At 43.7% G+C, this 19,655-nt stretch overlaps 1 protein-coding gene across 2 annotated transcripts in view; it reads left to right on the top strand.

The window, feature by feature from the left end:
- Positions 1-19,655, top strand: part of LOC144752986 (E3 ubiquitin-protein ligase TRIM39-like) — a 188,487-nt gene that overhangs the window by 63,394 nt on the left and 105,438 nt on the right. The gene's annotated exons all lie outside the window — the stretch shown is intronic.

The raw sequence follows: 19,655 nt of genomic DNA on the forward strand, positions 1-19,655 counted from the left end.
CACGTTCTTCTCCGGTTTGGCAGGAAGCTCTACTCATGAGCACAGATCAGGCCTTTGGGATGTCTCTACTTGTATTGGACAAGGGTCCACCAGGCGATGTAAGCAGGCGCAGTCCTTCGGTAGGGAGCAGGATCACCACACACTAACGCCAGCGACTTATATTTACCGTCCTGTGTCACCTGGCATTTAGAATGTTCCCAGCAATAACGCGCGTAGATGGAGGTAACACTTATTTCATATAGCTCCCGACTGACCGAATTAATCAAGCCTGGTAGGTGTGCCTCGTTGTAAGCGCCTCGCAGCGCAGTCCAAGCTAGCAACAGCGCAATTCAGGGGTCCATGGAGCAATATATGTATCTTAGCAGCAGATTAATACTAATGTCTTAAACAGTGTCTCACCCTTTGGTCTAAGCTTGTCCTCACTGGCCACTGATGTGCAGTTCAAAATTGCATCGCGGGTAATGAACAGTTTTCTATCCTCCGTTATGCACCACCTCTGTTTCCCGCCAGTGTAGTGTCTCCGCCACGATGCCCTCCGTTCAATTAGTGCCTCAGTTCATGTACATATATACGCCTCCCGCCTCACACGACCGCATCTTCAGTTATGTGGTAGAGCCATCTCTCCCGCGGGTCACAGTCGCCCCCAACAGCCCAGTACAGCGTGGGGCGATGCGACGCAGCTCACCCGATATGTTAACCGGCACTCCACTCCTCTGCCCAGTCCCGACGGCGATGACCCAGTCTCAATCAAATCCCGGGCTGCAAGCAGGAAATTAACGGTACAGAATCACCGAAACGGGTCGTGCAGTGATGATCCACGCTCCTCCTCGGCCAGCCCGCCCAGACAGGCACGATCAGCTCACGCCAGCACCATTAGAGGGGGTGGGTCGTTCACTCTTACGTCTGTGATCCCCAGCATCCGCCACCAGTCCTCACCGGTGTCGACAGCTCTCCACCAGGCTCTTCGCCTGTCCGCCCCGCCGCAATCTATGCGCCTCACCACAATGCTCCGGCCAGTCCAAGTAGTCCGCCGCCGCACTTCTGCCCGATTTACAGGAGCTTGCCGGTTGTTCCCGCTGGTGCTGGCAGTGCACAGCGCGACACCGGAGCCCTCCTAAACCTCGGCAACACAGCAGCGAGGGAACGCGGGGGTTATTCCAGCGTCTTATCTTTTGAGGCCTGCACGCCTCGTGGTCCGCCGCGGTATAACGTAGCCACCGGTCCCCGGCAGCGCGATCAGTCAGGCTCCAGCTCAGCTCCCTGTCTCTCACTTCCACGCCTCTATCTTCGGATCGCTAGGTCAGATCGCTCCCAAACCTTCACCGAGTCTGCAGATTAGTATCGTCGACACCTGTGTATTATTTTTATAGGGTTTGGTGTTGGTGGAAAAGGATAATTACAGGATCATCTGTCCAGGCAGCAGGAGCCTCACTACAGTGAGGCCAATCTGCGTGTGCGCCCTCTAGCGCCTCCTTTTTTTTTTTCCCCTCCTTTATGCGATTTTTATGGTTATGTCGGACAAGGTCCCTTGTCTTGGTTCTGATTGGCATGGCTCTAGACCGCCCTTTCTTAATGTGCTGAGGACTGGGACTTATCCTAGGACCTTTAGATTTGTTGAAGTCGGTCATAGAAACCACGTGCCGACCATTTGAATCTGAAAGATTGCATTATATGTATCATTGGATATTCCTACGAACCCTACCTCATGTTTTTGTCCCATAGATCCCAAAACCTTGTTTTGTTGCTGTTCCCTCTTTGTTTATCCAATAGCCTGACTTCCTTACTGAGGCAATCCACTCTATTGCCCTGGGAGGAGGAGTAGTAAGAATCCAATTCACACATCTCCCGCCTAGCTAATATTATTAGGGTAAACAATAAACACTTTTGACTTTTACTTAATACAGTAGTAGAACGATTACTATCGAAAATATCAAATATACCAATTAGTGGGCTTACCTCAATATTTGTTTTTAGAACTTTATCAATGGCCTTACCCACTTCTTCCCAAAAGATTCCCAGGTGTGGACACTGGTGGAACGTGTGGATATCATTCGCCTTGGGATCCCGGCATTTTGGACATTTTCTTACCACCTGGTTGTTCAGTTTGGAGAGTCTTTCCGGCGTCCAGTAGGACCTATGTAAAGTGAAGAGATGATTTCTCATAAGTGGTGCAGAGACTATAGTTTGCCATAAAAGAGTGCAGGATACTTGACAAAGATGATGCAAGTCTTGAGTAGGGAAGGTCTTTCTCCATACTTCATCCGGGACAGTGAATTCATTGTCGGGGGACTGTATCAAGTGCCAATACCATTTCGATATTTCTTTTTTCCGTACGTCGCTTAATAGTTCGTATTCCAGATTCGCTGTGATTTTTAAACTTATTTTCAGATTTTTTGACCAATTCTGTAGTTGATCGTATTTAAACCTGGAGATCTTGCCCTGTGTTACTTCCAATAATGAGTCCCAACTTATTAACCACATCGCTGCTTGCAAGTTTCTCCTCCTGTGCTGGACAGCAATAAAAACGGGTGTGGTCATGACGAGCTCAGCTCGTCATGAGCACAGGAGCACTGTACTGCATGACGAGCTGAGCTCGTCATGAGCATGGAAGGGGTTAATGATCCAGAGTCAATCAAATGCCCCCATCCTGTTATTCCTGCTTCCCTAAGTGGGGTTGCTAATGTATCTTTTAGGCACTCTGGGGTTCCTGGAGACCTCCAAATGGTTGCTAGCTGGCTATAGTACGGAATCTTCCAAATTCTTCTAATATCGTACCATAACTTATATGCAGTGTTAAGTACCTTTAGTTTGATCTTTTTAAAGTATTTTGGATGTCCAAACTTGTAGAAACAATGATCGTCCTGTGTTACGGCTTTCCAGTAAGAAGAATAGTCTGCATGAGGTCAATCTTGGAATTAGTATTTCCCTTAAGACTACAAATAATTCCACTGGGATAGCATCTGGGCCTGCAGCTTTCCCTTTTTTAGATTTTTGTAGATCCTCTAAAACTTCTTTGCAGGTAATTACTGCATTTAACACTTCGTTAAACCCTTCTCCCAGAATTGGTAACTTTGATTACCTCAGGTACAAATCTACCACATTGACTGAGGGAATCTGATCCTTCTTATACAATGTCTGAAAAAAATCTTCGAATGCCTCTTCTGTTTCTGTCCTGCTCTCTACCTTTACAACTACCAAGTCGCTATGTATTGCATTTATTATGTTCCTGCTGTTGTCAATTTTGGTTGTCCATGCAATGAGTTTCCCACTATTCTCTCCATATTCATAATTTGACAATCAACTAGCCACCCATCTTTTCATTATCCTTCCTTCCAAATAGACAGACAATTCAATTTTCTTTTTAAGAATTTCCTCTTTTACTTTTTCTTGTTCTGTTGCAGAGGTTGCTGCTTCATAATTCCTATGTTGGTCTAGAATATCTGATTCTAATTGAATTATAATATGTCTAGATTCCTTATTTATTTCTGCAGCTAGTCCAATCAGAGCTCCGCTGACTACGGCTTTGTATGCATCCCACACACCTTGCAATGAAACTTCACAGTTAGCCTTAATTTGAAAGTCTTCCTCTGTTATAAGTTTTAACTTTTCTATAACTTCCTCATGTAATAAGCGTGTGCGATCTAAGGTCCACCTAACCTCACCCTGTGTATAGCTTTGGATGATTTCAATTTGGACTAGGGAGTGATCGGATAGATGGGCTAGTACATGATTTACTTTAATAACATGTTTGCTTAATGATATATCTATCAAGAAATAATTCTTGATGAATGCCCATACTTATGGTTTATATATGTAAATCTGCTATTCTGATACCCTTTACTCTTCCATATATCACTAGTCCCAAGTCTTCTTTAAACCTATTAATCCATTCCCTCATTTTGGGGAGATTTAAGGCTCTCCCTGGCGGGTGTCTGTCTTTTCTTGGGACTAATAACAGATTAAAGTCTCCCCCTATCATTGTTGGGACCGATATATTACTTAGCTGAACATACAGGGATTGCAGAGGGGTTGGGTCATCTGAATTTGGACCATTGTATCCGACTACAAAAAAAGGTTTGCCCTCTATGTTGATCCTAGCTGCAGCCCATCTCCATTTGAATCGGCAAACTCTTCTACAATGTTTATCTTTGAGGGTTTTAACAATTGTTGCTACACCTTCAATACAGCAGGACTGATTAGTACAGATGGATTTTTCCACACATTTTTCATGTTTTATAATTTCAAGCCACTCCGATTTAACAAGTAGGGTTTCCTGTAAAATTATACGGTCACATGTATAGAGCTTCAAGTATTCAAAGATCTTTTGTCGCCTTCTCCACACCTTCAGGCCATTTACGTTCCATGTTATAATTGTAATTGTACCCTCTAATGCTACCATTTATATTTTCTGCTCACTTCCTTTGTCGCTCTCTCCCCAGGCTCTGATTGTTTTAGGTAAAAGGTTCCGTTTTCAGGACCTTGTATTCCCTGTCTCTTGCATATCGGACAATTTTTGTTTTGCTTTTCCCTAATGCTCCCCACTCGATAAACCAAAAATAGAATAACCTAAACTAACCCCTGTCGGCCCTCTCCTGGAGAACCCTCCCTTCTGTCTTTGGGCAAATATTATAGCCCTATTTATGCTCCGACTTCATGAGGTCATCCGTTTGACATAACTGGCCCTTATTTTTTTACTTTAATTTGCTCAAGTAATGTCTCAACTTCTTTTGGTTCTTTAATATTGTAAGTTTTGTTATCCCACATAATTCTCAGTAATGATGGGAATTTCATCTGAACAGTAGCACCTGTATTTGCCGAGGATTTTTCCTTTGTGCACTTCGTCTAAAAGGATCTCTGTGTGCTCTTTTGATATCTTCATCCAGTGCTTTGCTTTCGTCTCTAGTTCCGGAAAACAATCCTTCAACAAGGATACCAAGAAACTTTTAATATTCTGTCCCTCTGAGCCCTCCGGGATATTTAAAATTCGTAAAATGACCCTTCGAGAATTCAAAGAAATGTATTTGGTTATAATACAAGTAAAAATAACCATAAAAGTACAATTAATAGATCACAATCATATTTCATATTTAAAACTGTCAAAAAATGCATGTAATCAAGAACTTATATGTTAAAATTCATATTACATTTGATTTCTGAAATTTTAAAATGTTCTTTAAAAATGCAACAACGGAAGCAACAATAAAAATATTATCCAATTTCTGAATTGCCAGGAATGCTGGGCGGCATTGTCTTAGTTCCATTCTCTTTAACACTGGAACAATCCATCTTTTTCTGGGTATCATATAAAATGTGCAAAAGAACAAAACATGTGTTGACGACTGAGCTGACAGATCTTCACATGGGCATTTACAAAGTGATCTTAACCAATCATTCACCTCAGGAAAACTTAAAGATCTATGCAGGATGTTAAGTCTGAGGCGAGCTAACAAAAACCTGTCAAAATCCTTAATAGGTAACAAAATATAAGGCTGAATATTCACTCAAATGATTTCTAAGAACTTTCTAGAAACTTGACACATTGACAAAGGATCACTAAAATATTCCTTGTGGCCTATTTGGGATAAAAACATCTTCACATAATGTAGCCATCTTATCTTATTAGCCCCGTCAATACTCATTACGTCCTTTAAAATACAGCAAATAAATGCAGTCTCTTTGGTGGTCCAAACCCTGTGCCACAGAAGAACAGGTTGAACTTTAATCACATATTCAAGGTACGGCAAACCCAGTTCAGTGTGACAGATTGGTGTGGAAGTGCTGTCCGGGACTGCCAAAAGGTACCTAAGAAAAGTGTTTTCTGCCACCTGTAGTGTGGTAACGTTAGCATACCCCCAAATGCCAGCACCATAAGTAGCAATCGCTACACATGTCTCCTTCTAAACGCACAGCATTTCCCCTGGTGACCGCCTACCCATTTTCCTGCTAAAATTTATCAGTGCCATCAGCGACTTACAGAATAGGAGCCTTCTAGCTTTAATTGCATTGCACCAGGAGCCAGTCTGAGCAAAGAGGATCCCCAAATAGGGGAATGTTGGCATATTATCTAATGCCTTTGAATTAATATAAATTGATATTTTCTTTTTATTAGCCCCAAGCCCACAATTCATGGAGAAGGTTTTGGAACAATTAATTGTGAGGCCCAGAAAAGTCATACATTTCGAAAAGGATGTTACAGCCCTTTGCAGGGCAATGGGCGTTTGGGCCATCAAAACTGCATCATCTGCGTAAAGGAGTGCAGGGGTGGGTTGTGTCGTTGCCGTAGGCAGGTCCCTGCACTCCGTAAGCAGAGTGACTTCTAGGTCGTTAATGTATAGAGTAAACAGGCATGGGGCAAGGACATAGCCCTGCCGCACCCCTCTTGAAATATGAAACACCCTAGTACAATCCCCATCCTTACCAAAACGGACCTAAGCCCTTGCCCCTGAAAATAGTTGCCTAAGAAAGGAAACTATATGTTCATCCACCCCCAGCCTTTCCAGAATTGCCCACAGCTTTACCTGAGTGACACAATCAAATGCTGATGTTAAATCAACAAAAGTTTAAAACAGCTTCCCTTCTTTGGCTTTCGTGTATTTATCTAAAAGAATACCAAGATTTAGACCTTGATCAATAGTTCCGAGGCCCTTTCGAAATCCATATTGGTAATCTATCTTTTAACACACGCACGATTATCTTAACTGTGAAATCTAATAATGATATTGGGCGAGAACAGGCTGAGCCTCCTCTATTACCCTTCTTATATATCGGTACGATGATAGATTAATACAATGTCGTTAGCAACCCCATAGAGCAGAATGCTTTAAAGAGTTGCGTAAGCAGGGTTCCCCAAACTTCCACAATATCAAGTCAACCGGGACACCATCCGGGCCCGGTGCCTTGCCGCCCAAACTGGCTTTAATTAATGGCCAAATTTACCTCTTTCAAAGTAAAGTCCATATCCAGTTTCTGAAAAGTGGGTTTGGGCTCCAAGTCAGGTTCTAGTCCTTCCGGTACCTGATCAGTTGAAGGTTGATCACTATAGAGTTTAGCATAGTGTGATACCCACTCATCTTCCGAAACAGCAATCTCTATGGTTGCTTTGGAGTTGTCTTTAAAAAATGGGGCATTAACCGCCTTCCGGAAAGCGGCAGTATCATGATTCATAGATGCCTCGTACAAAGCATTTCATGCTTCCTTTTTTAATTAGTCCTTCCTTTTTGCAAGGGCCTTCTTATAGCTCCTTCTGGCTTCCCTTATCAGGTCCTGATCCTTGACTCTGGCTTTTAAAGCATTTTTGAGCCTAGAATAGGCCTTAGTACAGGAAGAGTCCAACCACCACCCTGTTTTAGCACCACGCCTTTTAGCGTCTACCCAAAGACATTTTTTAATTTGGGCTGAAATGACTTTAAAGTTCTCTATAATTAGAGTCCGGGGAATTTTGATCCAAACAGGCATGAGAACTAGCATTACACTTTGTCAATAGATTTAAAAAGAAAGTCCTCAGGAATTACTTTCGTTCACTTCAAGGAATATCCATTTTGTCGGCTCAAAGCAATATTATTTAAGAGCTGCCTAGAACTATTTATCCTATTGGGCTCTTGATTAAGTACCACGATATCAACACTCAACGAGAAGTGGTCGCTTAAAGCGATGTCATCTGTACAAAAATTCCTAACACATGCAGAGTGTCTACAGGATATCCGAATATAATCGATAGTTGAAAAAGCAACTCTACCATTAAAAATGGACTGAAAGGAACCTCCGGATGACAGGCTATTGGCGAACCCCATATCGCAAGAAAACATGATGTCATTCAGGAGATCCCATACATTGTATGTGAAAAGTGGGGAAGACTAGTGTCTTTACCAAGTGTAATCCCACACATCCCCATTTCCCCCTTGTGGCATAAAAAGTAGTTAAAATCCCCTCCCCAGACCACGAAGACATCTTTAGAAATCTGGCCAAGTAGATTTTTTACATTTCTGCATAGGCTTCCCAGCATTTCCTCCACCAGCTCGGAGGGGGCATTATTATAAAAATTCACAATGATCACGTATAGTGCCTTGTCCACATGTATGTGGTAAATAAATAATTAAATACCGGTACTATTTTTGAATACATTAATAATAACAGATAGCTCAATAAATAAGAGGCAGGATCCGAGGAATCTGAGTCGAACGGGCTTTATTCAGGCAAAAGGGAAGGGAAAGGATCGGGACAGCCTGAAATAAAATAGAGGGGCAGCTGCACACTTTCATCAACAGTACAATGTATATATATAGTAAAACATCATAATTACATTACATACAGTAGGCGTAACTAGTGACAAGCGTAAGATAAGAAGACATGGGCGTGAAAAGAAGGCGTGCACAGGGCGTGCACGTAGACATGTGATGAGAACGTCACAGAAATGTCATAAAGTGGGCGGAAACATGGAGGGGGCTACCTGAGCAGCTGGGACCTTTAACCTAGTGGTGCGCGCAAACGGGCCATGACGTGTTACCGGGGAGAACTGGGGGCTATGACTTCTGCACTAGAAGAGGAGACTAAAGTCTACGGGGTCAGGACGACATGTACCTATAGCATATCTGGTATCTGGTGTTTGGGGTACATGTTGATCGAATCTAAAAGTTATCAGGGCAAAGGCTACTTGACACTAAGGCTGGTGCATGCATATATTATACATGTATTGCGTGTGCTATGAATCTTCATGAATATTAACACAGTAATTCTCTTGCATGGAGACAGAAAGACTAGACTATAGCTGGAGATGTTTATGCGGTTCAGTAGCTTAGGAATGTGAAGACGGAGAGCTGAACTGATAACTAGAGGCATAACATATTCTTGGCAGACAGGCAGGCAGAGCCAGGCCGGGCACCGCGCTGCGCGGCAGGAAGTAAGTGAAGGGTCAGGGATGCAGGTGGGGGCTGCATCACTCCTCGGAGTGGGTTCAGGAGACTGGAGCTTGAATCTGGTGTTCAGGCCCTTTGAGGCCTAGAAACGGGGACAATGCAATGAATTAACGTGTACACTGTAAAACGTGGCAACATAGGCCTAATACTCGTTGCTTTCACGAGAACTGGATACTGGCATACTAGAGTTGGACACAACTATAATTGCGTCTTTAATCGATCATAGGGGGATATATGCATATCGATCATGCACATATAACATAGGATGGGGAACACGTAGGCACATATAACAAGGCAAAATTAAATTTTTCTCATTCCCTCCTTGTGCCCTACGTTTCCATCAGGAAACATCAATATTCATGATACCATCTATCTGTTCATATAGCATCATTTGCTCGTCTCGAATTGTCTTGGAACGGGACTTAGGACTAGGAATACAAGAGGTAGCACACAAGCCGCAAATCGCAGGGCCACATTGTAAACAGAGACAGCAACTGAATATGATCATTACTGTAATACCCAGGAATGACAATACTTTCCATCCCCAGGCAGATATTATACTCCAGAGCCAACCGGACCATGTCCAGGTGCCTGGATTCTGGTGTAACTGATGGGCAATTTTATGAAGTCTGGTTATAGCTGAATAAACAGACGGTGCGTTATTAGGAATGAAAATGCAGCAACTAGATCCGATGACTCTACAAGCTCCTCCCCTATCGGCCAGTATGACGTCAAGGACGAGACGATTTTGGAGCACGACAAATCTCATAGCAGATTGCTCTTCTGTTAAGTTACCTAGAGCGGAAGTAGTCTCATTCACTACTGCTTCAAGGGTTCTGGTTAGCCTACGTATTAACTTACTATTCTGGACAGGACCTATGAAGAAAAAGAAACCTTTATTGAAGTCTTGATATTGTTCTAAGGCAGTTTCAGTTTGATCGACAATTGGGGACTCGATCTCCCTTCTATGTCTAACGTGTACTAGATGTGTGTTTCTGTGATAATCGGACGGGGCTAGGAAAACTGGTGGCAGTAGGAAGGCAATGTAACATGTTCCATCCCAATCGAGGGGCAGACGAACATATGCGGTCTGGCCACAAACAAAATAGGAATGACGTGAGGCTTTGAAAATAGATTTCCCACTGTCACTATACTCGACCACAGTAGTACAATCACTGTCCTACATGTGCGGAACCATTCTTTCTGACACATAATTCGCCTTTAACTGGTAGTACTGAAATAGCAGGCAAATCTGGAGTAGTCTCGGACTGAACATTCAAGACCATGAAATTCGAGGAATAATTACCTAGATCATATACTTCATTTTCTAGATCTAACCCTGTTCTATGGGAAAGTCCTTCCTTGTCTGGGAAACATGTTCTATTCAGAAGGGACATATCATTTGAGGATGACGTTAACGTGGACCATGCTCCACACGAACCATTGTGTGAAAACGGGTAGGGAAAGAGTGGCAGAACTCCCTTCGGTGTCTGGAAAGGGGGGAGTCGACCACACACCCAACAATTAGTGGCATTGCTGGTCTGGTGTGAATAGTGCAACATTCGGATAAAAGTATTATTACGCATAGCAAGACGATAGGATAACTCGTGAGGAGGCAGGTCACTTTCTGCTTGGCTGCTGCTCGTAAATGCTTGTTAAACCAGAGGTTCGGAATACTGTCTAGCATGGCTTTTTCTCCTAAGTGTGCTGGACTATGTGCGGTGTTAATAATGACTTGAACCATAGAGTCGGGGAGAAACCATGTGGCTTTTCCCTTCGTCAACCATCCTTGATCTGTCTGGACCCCTCCTTGTTCGGACCATTTCTTAATTTCATCGGGAGTAGCATGTAACTGTATATCTATTACGTCTTGTGTAGGGTCCTTAACTGTCATACAAGTAGTCTGATCTGGAATGTCTGTCTGTGTCTGGTTAACTGAAATGTCAGGAGTCTGAGCTGTAAGCTTGGCTGTTCGATCTGCCAGATCGTTACCCTGGGAAATGGTGTCAGTGACTTTCGTATGTGCCTTGCACTTCATAATGGCGATAGCTGTCGGTAAATGTATTGCATCTAACAGAGCTTGAATGAGGGGGCCATGCTGAATCTTGGTTCCATGAGAGGTCATGAAGCCTCTTTCTTGCCAGAGTACTCCAAAGTCGTGTACGACTCCGAATGCATAACGTGAATCTGTGTATATGTTTACTTTCAGGTTCTTAGCTCGTATGCAGGCTTGGGTCAGAGCGACGAGCTCTGCTGCTTGAGCGGACAGGGTGTCAATACGATGTGTTTCTATTACTTCAGTTTCAGTAGTCACTGCATACGCGGCTACTAGTTCTCCTGTACTTGTTCTCATACATGAACCATCCACATAAAGTGTCAGGTCAGGATCAGGTAATGCAATGTCTGTCAAGTCTTGTCTTGGCTTTGTCATGGTGTTAACAACTTCCACACAGTCATGTGTGGCAGGATTAGAGGTAACTGACGGTAATAGTGTAGCGGGATTTAAAATGTTGCAGCGTCTGATTTCTATGTGTGGCTGAAACAGTGTCAGTTCATAACCTGTTAAACGTGCAATTGTCAAGTGCTGAGTCTGTGTTCGGTTTAAAAGAACTTCCACGGAGTGTGGAACTTGTACTGTCAGGGAGTGTCCTAACACTATGGAATCACTTTGTCTGATAGCTAGAGCTGTGGCTGCAACTGACTTGAGGCACGCAGGCAGAGCCTGGGCCACTGGATCTAATGTGCTTGAAAAATAAGCACAGGGCTTGTATTGTCCTGCTTGATCTTGTGTGAGAACAGATAATGCAGTACCATCACGTTCAGTGACAAAAAGTGTAAAAGACTTACTGTAGTTTGGTGTTGCTAGAACAGGTGCTCGGCATAAAACTTTCTTTAACTCATTGAAAACAAGTGTATGTTCTTGGGTCCAAGGGAGGACAGTCGATACGGCTGCCTCCTGTGTCATTAACTGTATCAGTGGTTTGGCTAGAAATGCATACTGAGGAATCCATTGTCTGCAGTAAGAAGTGAGGCCGATGAAAGCTCGTACCTCCTTTTGTGTCTTGGGCTGTGGAAGATGTGCTATTAACTGGATACGGTCAGGTGTCAACTGCCTACCCCTCTTGGACAGTAAGTGTCCTAAGTAGACCACTTGCTGGACACAGAATTGCAATTTGGAAGGGGACACCTTGTGCCCCATCTCGGCCAGGAAATACAAGACTGTAAGTGACGCACGTTCGCAGTCACGTTCAGAACGGGCTGTGATCAGTAGATCATCAACATACTGGAGCAGGGCAGTGTCAGTTGGCATGTGAATATTGTCTAGTTGTCTTTTAAGTGCTTGACTGTAAATACTAGGGCTCTCTGTGAAACCTTGAGGAGCTCGTGTGAATTTATAGCTTCTTCCATTTAAACAGAATCCGAAAAGGAACTGGCTGTCTGGATGAATGGGGACACTAAAGAATGCGTTCTTGAGATCAATAACAGTAAAGAACATAGCTTCGGAATCAATGGCAGTCAATAGGGAAGAAATGTCTGGAACCACTGGGTACTGGGGTATGATACATTTATTAAGTTCTCGAAGGTCGATCACTAATCGATAAACTGGAGGTGCATTGGGATCAGTACGTTTCAGAATCGGAATGATAGGAGAATTACATACATTGGAGTCAGTTTCTACAACTACTCCTTGAGCAATAAGCTCGTCAATAATTTTGGATAAGGCTGCTACAGCCTCAGGTGGCAATTTGTACTGTCGGATTCGTGGTAATACAACACCTTCTTTCAGAGTGACACGATAGGGTGTAATGTGCATACAACCTACATCAGTTGGACCTTGCGCCCATAAGTGCTGTGGTACATTCAATAATCTTGGATCAAAATCACGTAATACATAATGACCTTTAAAATCCCTCAGAAACAGTCGCACCCCTTCTGGGGAGCAGCATATGACTGCTCCTAATTCTTTCAGGGTCCTAATGCCTAGTAAATTTTCTGGACATGATTTCGTGAGTAACAAGTCTGTAGTTCGGGACAATGGACCAACTTCTAGAGTAACTGGTTTCGATATTTCATTAACAATAGGCTTTCCTGAAAATCCAAGGGAAACATTTCTAGAGCCTGAGAGTGGAGCCCCTGGAACCTCGTCATGACTGATGGTAGTCCTACTTGCCACTGTATCAATCAGAAACTTTCTGTCTTTCCCTAATACTTGACTGTGTACATAGGGACCCTCTTGATCTACAGGAATCTCGATGAGAGGCAAACCAACCTCCCTCTCTAGGCTGTTTCATGAATACGGCTGATAATCTGGATACTCTGACTGTGCATACTGGTACATCTGTTGTGTAACGTGCTGTGTGGCAGCTATAGGCTGCGGTACTGTAACTGTCTGTTGTGCATTCTGCGGTGGCGGGGAAGTCTGTGAAACCTGTTCTTGTCTAGGCGGACGTGGTCTCTCTTTTGTTTTACCAGTGGCTATGTTGTGTTTCAGAACTGCACATTCGTTTATATAATGACCTGGCTGTTTACAGTAATTACATGTCCCTTTAACGGGAGCTGTAGGATGACTGACTTGACTCGTACCCCTCTTCTGACTGTCTTGCGGAACAGACTGTGCAACTAGAACTTTTATTTTCGTGTCTTTCATGCGTCTCCTTTCGTGTTCCTGCTCCTCCCTAATTCTGTTCTGGTGGTACTGTAGCATCTGGAGCATCTGTGACGGAGTATTAGCTTGCCAGGTACTTTCGACTTTCAGTACTCGATTTTTAACTTGTGGACTTGAATTCTCAACTAACTTGGTAACAAAAAGATGGGGATACGACTCACTACTTGTTTTCAGACCACTATTAATAATGAAACATTTCTCAAATCTAGAATAAAAATCACTAGTGTCTTCGTCTTGTTTCTGTTTACAGGCTGAGATGGCATCCCAATCTTCCTTTTTTGTGGCTAGTAATCTTGGCAAAACTTGTATCAGTAACTCGGGCAATGCTTTAGCTTTATCCCCAAGACCAGTACCTGGGACTCGTGTGTTATCTTCAGTCTCTAATGCGGTCCAATCTATCTTTTTCTCTCCCACCTCCCATTCTTTTTCTTTGAGTTTTTCATATATGCCCGCAGGCAACAGGACCTTTAACATTTTAAGGATATCAGGATACGTGTATTCTCCCATACGGAGCATGTCCTTTAATTCACGGTGGAACCCTGCTGGATCTTTGTCGTGACAGGGAATTAACTTTTTCATTTCCAAGAGTTCTATTTTCGTGATAGGGGTGTAGACAAATACTCGTTCTAGACCACCCCCCTCTCTCTTAACCGGATGTACTTCTCGTAACGGATTCTGTCTGTCGATATAGAATGATTTTCTTTCTGGGGGTGGAACGGGAACAAAATGTGGATTCAGAAACGTTCTGTATTTGTGGCGCTGTTCTAATATGACACTAATTAAATCGGTACCTAGACCTTTCCATCTGTTGAGGAGTAACTCGTTTAATACATCATGTAGAGGACCTGGATCAGAATGCTGATCCTCATACAGTGTAATGAGGTGTTGGATCATATACGTACCCACCAGACGCTGCTCGGCTGGGGGCAGTTTCAGAAACATTTGGGCCACTATTTCATCTGGAAATGTGGTAGAATCACTAGTCCATCGGACTGCTGATCGGTCTAGTCCTTGTTCATGCATTGTACTAAGCTCGCTATAACCTATTCGTGATTTCAGAATTTGATCGGTGGCCTGGAATACTTGTTCAAGAGAACACTGTTCTGGTACTGGAGGAGGAAAAACTTTCTTGTAATCTAGGCGTGAATGTTGGTCGGAAAGTCTAGTTCTACCTACATACGCTATTCTGGAGGGATTCTCACTGTCTACCTCTTCACTGGAAGAGTCATTCTCTTTCTCGGTTGCTCTTTTTGCTTCCTCTTTCTGGTGTATACTTATAATTTCCTTACGAATTTTCTTGTACATGCTTTCTACACTACCTTGTGTCCTGTGTTTTCCCTCGGCTATATTGTCACTCCACTTAGTCAGAGCTTTCATCTCGTCTTTGTCTTTATCAGGATAATCTTGCTCTCTTATTAAACAGTTAATCAAGAACTGTAAAATCATATGTTGAGTCTCGACTTTTCTGTGTGCCATAGCTTCGTGAATACTTCCTGGATTCTCTCCTATACGGAAAAACGATATATTCTGTCTAGATGTTCCTTCATGTCGGGCAGGGTGACCAAAAAGTTGGCAAATCGTCTTAAACGTACTGAATATAATAGCATGTGATCTTCGCCTGGGACTGGATCATATATACAGTCGGTAAGAAGTCTCTTGAGGTCTGCGTATGTAGCTAGTTTTGGCGTACGCTGTAACGCTGCGTCTCGCGGCGTCAGTCGTCTAACTTGAGGCGGGTGATAGGAGCACTTCCCCCCCCCCCCCCCCCCCCACTGCTCCTGAACTAGAATCGTCGGTTAATACTGGACGTGCTGGTAAAGTGACTGGCAAAGCGGGTACATTTACTGTGGGCTGGTCCGGGGGTACTGGCACATTAACTTGGCCCCCGGGACCAGTGGCTGGAGGAACAGGAATTACATTATTAACAGGAGGCTGAGCGTGAGCGGGCGGAATAGGATTTGCATATGCTGGGACTGTGTCGTCCAAATAGGACGAAAGAAAAATTTCAGCTGCGGTCGGTTTATGACGTAGCTTAATCGGGACCAATGGTGGCGGTAAATTACAGGGTGCTTCCGGGGTTGCCCTCGGCAAGAAGAGGATACATACCTTTTAATAAGGGCATTTCTCTGTCTGTCTGACTGTTCTGCTCTAACTCGTTCACCTTCTTCGATTAATTCTCTTTCTTGAGCTTTTTCTGCGGATTCCCTACTTAATTCTGTTTTTCTGAATTCTTTTTCGGTTCTTTTATGAGATTCTTTGCGCCATAACTCGATGGCATCTTTCTGGGATTGTCTGGCTTTCTTTTTCCATAATGCTTCTTCTACTCGCATGATGCACTCGGCATCCCATGTACCTGATACAGGCCATCTATATTTCTCTTCAAGATCCTTGGTGTAATCCACCCATAAGTCTAGATATAATATGGCATCTAAGCCATGCTTGTGATACATAAAATGTCCAGGACTGTCCCTAGGGGGGACAGGAACTGCTTCTTCGAGTAACCCTTTTCTGGTTTTTATCTGACGTAATTTCGAGAACAGAGGCATTTCGGAATTACACTTGGAACACCATACACAATAATCACAGTAATAATATGGCAAACAAATCACTCATGCCACGACATAGAAATACATTAAAAACAGTTCGAACAGAAATACTACCTGGTACACTGAAAACATAACACATGAATTTCTCGAGAACGGACTTACTAGAATTACTGGATGCACTGCTAAAACAGTACAGAACATACCGGTCTCATAAAGAGACACGTCATACCGTATCCACCTAGATGAATACTTCGGACTGGATCTGTGTACCCAAACCCATCGGACCAGGAACAAACTAATGTTCCTGTCTAGATACTTCCCCCGCAATGGTACTCACCGGGAAGCAGAAACTGGAAGGCCTCGGACTGGACTGGACTGCTACGACGTCGGACTACGAACTTCAGACTTCAGGAACAGGTGGGCCTCCGGATACCTCGGACCTTGCTCTCTCGGCTTGGGCTCTGGTCGGGACGAACCGCATTCCACACCGCCTCGTCTGGATGCCGGACCGCAGTCTCCGTCTCCTCCGTGGGCCTGAGGGAGACTTGAAGCAGAAATATCTGCACGTGCACGGTAGAGTTCCGTCACGGCTGCAGAGGGTCAGGGGGCCTGCGTTACATCGCCAGCGCGTGGGGAAGGGGCAGGTCCCTATTCGGGCGCCATTTATGTGGTAAATAAATAATTAAATACCAGTACTATTTTTGAATACATTAATAATAACAGATAGCTCAATAAATAAGAGGCAGGATCCGAGGAATCTGAGTCGAACGGGCTTTATTCAGGCAAAAGGGAAGGGAAAGGATGGGGACAGCCTGAAATAAAATAGAGAGGCAGCTGCACACTTTCATCAACAGTACAATGTATATATATAGTAAAACATCATAATTACATTACATACAGTAGGCGTAACTAGTGACAAGCGTAAGATAAGAAGACATGGGCGTGAAAAGAAGGCGTGCACAGGGCGTGCACGTAGACATGTGATGAGAACGTCACAGAAATGTCATAAAGTGGGCGGAAACATGGAGGGGGCTACCTGAGCAGCTGGGACCTTTAACCTAGTGGTGCGTGCAAACGGGCCATGACGTGTTACCGGGGAGAACTGGGGGCTATGACTTCTGCACTAGAAGAGGAGACTAAAGTCTACGGGGTCAGGACGACATGTACCTATAGCATATCTGGTGTTTGGGGTACATGTTAATAGAATCTAAAAGTTATCAGGGCAAAGGCTACTTGACACTAAGGCTGGTGCATGCATATATTATACATGTATTGCGTGTGCTATGAATCTTCATGAATATTAACACAGTAATTCTCTTGCATGGAGACAGAAAGACTAGACTATAGCTGGAGATGTTTATGCAGTTCAGTAGCTTAGGAATGTGAAGACGGAGAGCTGAACTGATAACTAGAGGCATAACATATTCTTGGCAGGCAGGCAGGCAGAGCCAGGCCGGGCACCGCGCTGCGCGGCAGGAAGCAAGTGAAGGGTCAGGGATGCAGGTGGGGGCTGCATCACTCCTCGGAGTGGGTTCAGGAGACTGGAGCTTGAATCTGGTGTTCAGGCCCTTTGAGGCCTAGAAACGGGAACAATGCAATGAATTAACGTGTACACTGTAAAACGTGGCAACATAGGCCTAATACTCGTTGCTTTCACGAGAACTGGATACTGGCATACTAGAGTTGGACACAACTATAATTGCGTCTTTAATCGATCATAGGGGGATATATGCATATCGATCATGCACATATAACATAGGATGGGGAACACGTAGGCACATATAACAAGGCAAAATTCAATTTTCCTCATGTATCCTAACAATGTGATAATAGCTGTTGTTATTCACCATCTCTACTTTCCCAGTTTTTAAATCATTGTAAATATAGGTGCATAGCCCACCTTTTGCTCTACCATACATCGAGCTAATGGATGTGGTAGGAAATGTTTTAAAACCACACCGGTGGATAGGGTCTTCAGCCCAAGTTTCTTGTAAACATAGTATCTCGAATTTCTTTACATAATGCACCCACACTTTATTGGTCACCTTAGTTTTTAATCCAGCCACATTCCAAAACATAATCTGGCATTTAGTGTCCTTAGCGTTACTGTCTGCACTACCACTATGGCCCATACAGTTAGTGGGAATAATTTTGTCATAAGAAGTGGAATTGTGAACGTAAATCATCCTGCTTCTCTACACAGATGGCGGCCATGTTGGTTGATTTCTCTTGTATGGGATGCACTATACTGATACTGTTTAGGCTGTCTGTTAATTCACCCATCTGCCGTGCATCAACAAGTGGGTAATAATGGCAGCATCAGAGGGATGCCCCGATCTCGGTCAGTCCACTTCTTCCAACCCATTCAGTCAAAACGATTATGGGTGGAAATGTTAAACTGGTTTCTATGGGACGGCATACAATCTGGCAAATTTAACCTTGTGGGATTCCAACTTGGAGGCTGATAAAAATATTACCGGGGAAACGCACTAATCTGTGTTACCTGTGCAATCATTCCCAATTCTATTTAGAATCAGTTTCAAAAGGTTTGGTTTTTTGAATGTCAATACAACACAGTCCCCTGCAAGATTTTGTTTTCCTCGCCCCAACCAACTCCCCCTCCTTACCATCTTGCATTCGTCAAACAATTTGCCAGTTAGTCCTGTTCTACAACCCAACCATTGTAGGGACTTATTCCTTCGGTTCACCCATGTTTCATCCCCTGCATTGGTCAGTGCAGGAACATTAACTGAAACCACTACATACGGTGTTTGCTGCTGGACGTAGATCTAAGCGCGTAACATGTTGTGTCCCGGGTGTCTGGTGCACAGTACTAAGACTTTCTAACGGGGGAGGTTGTGGCTGTCTTTACCAGAGCTTGGTCGGCCTGTGAATTGGTGGCTAGCGTGTTTTGCGCTGCTCGAGGTGGTACTGCTAAGGGAGCTTTAATACTGGCAACGGCAGAGGCCATATATCTTGTATGTGAACTAGAAGCTATCTGATCATTTTTATTAGTAATATGGTCAACTGAACTATCTCTACCCGTTGCTGTAAGCTGGACAATATCTAAACATTTGGATATTAATGCCTCAATTGCACCAATTCTAGCTGTGAGGCTTCCAAGGCTGTCTCTTATCAGACTGTCTAGGGCCTCCAGTTTTGCTTTAAGTTTTTCTACTTCCATCTGCGTTCGCATATTTAAGCGAATGAATGCTTTTTCCCAGTTTTCAGATTTATTTACTGGTGCAGACTAAATTCTTTTTTGGGCCCTTTTACGGATTTTAGAGGATGGCCTCTCGGCTACAATGGAATCTATTACTTCTCCTTCCGTGGGACTTGGGTCAATGCTACAACAGTTACTTGAGTTCCTAGCATGCTTGTTTGGTGGCTGGTGCAGTGCATCGAGTTCCTGCTCACTTTCAGAGATCTGGTCAGAGATGTTTTCCACACAGCCATTTGTGCCTTTTTTTACCTCTCTGATCTCCAACTATCTCAGATCCAACTTTCAATAAAGTGCTCTCATCTCCTCCA

Source organism: Lissotriton helveticus, chromosome 5_1, assembly GCF_964261635.1.
Source record: "Lissotriton helveticus chromosome 5_1, aLisHel1.1, whole genome shotgun sequence".
In the NCBI taxonomy this organism is placed as follows: domain Eukaryota; kingdom Metazoa; phylum Chordata; class Amphibia; order Caudata; family Salamandridae; genus Lissotriton; species Lissotriton helveticus.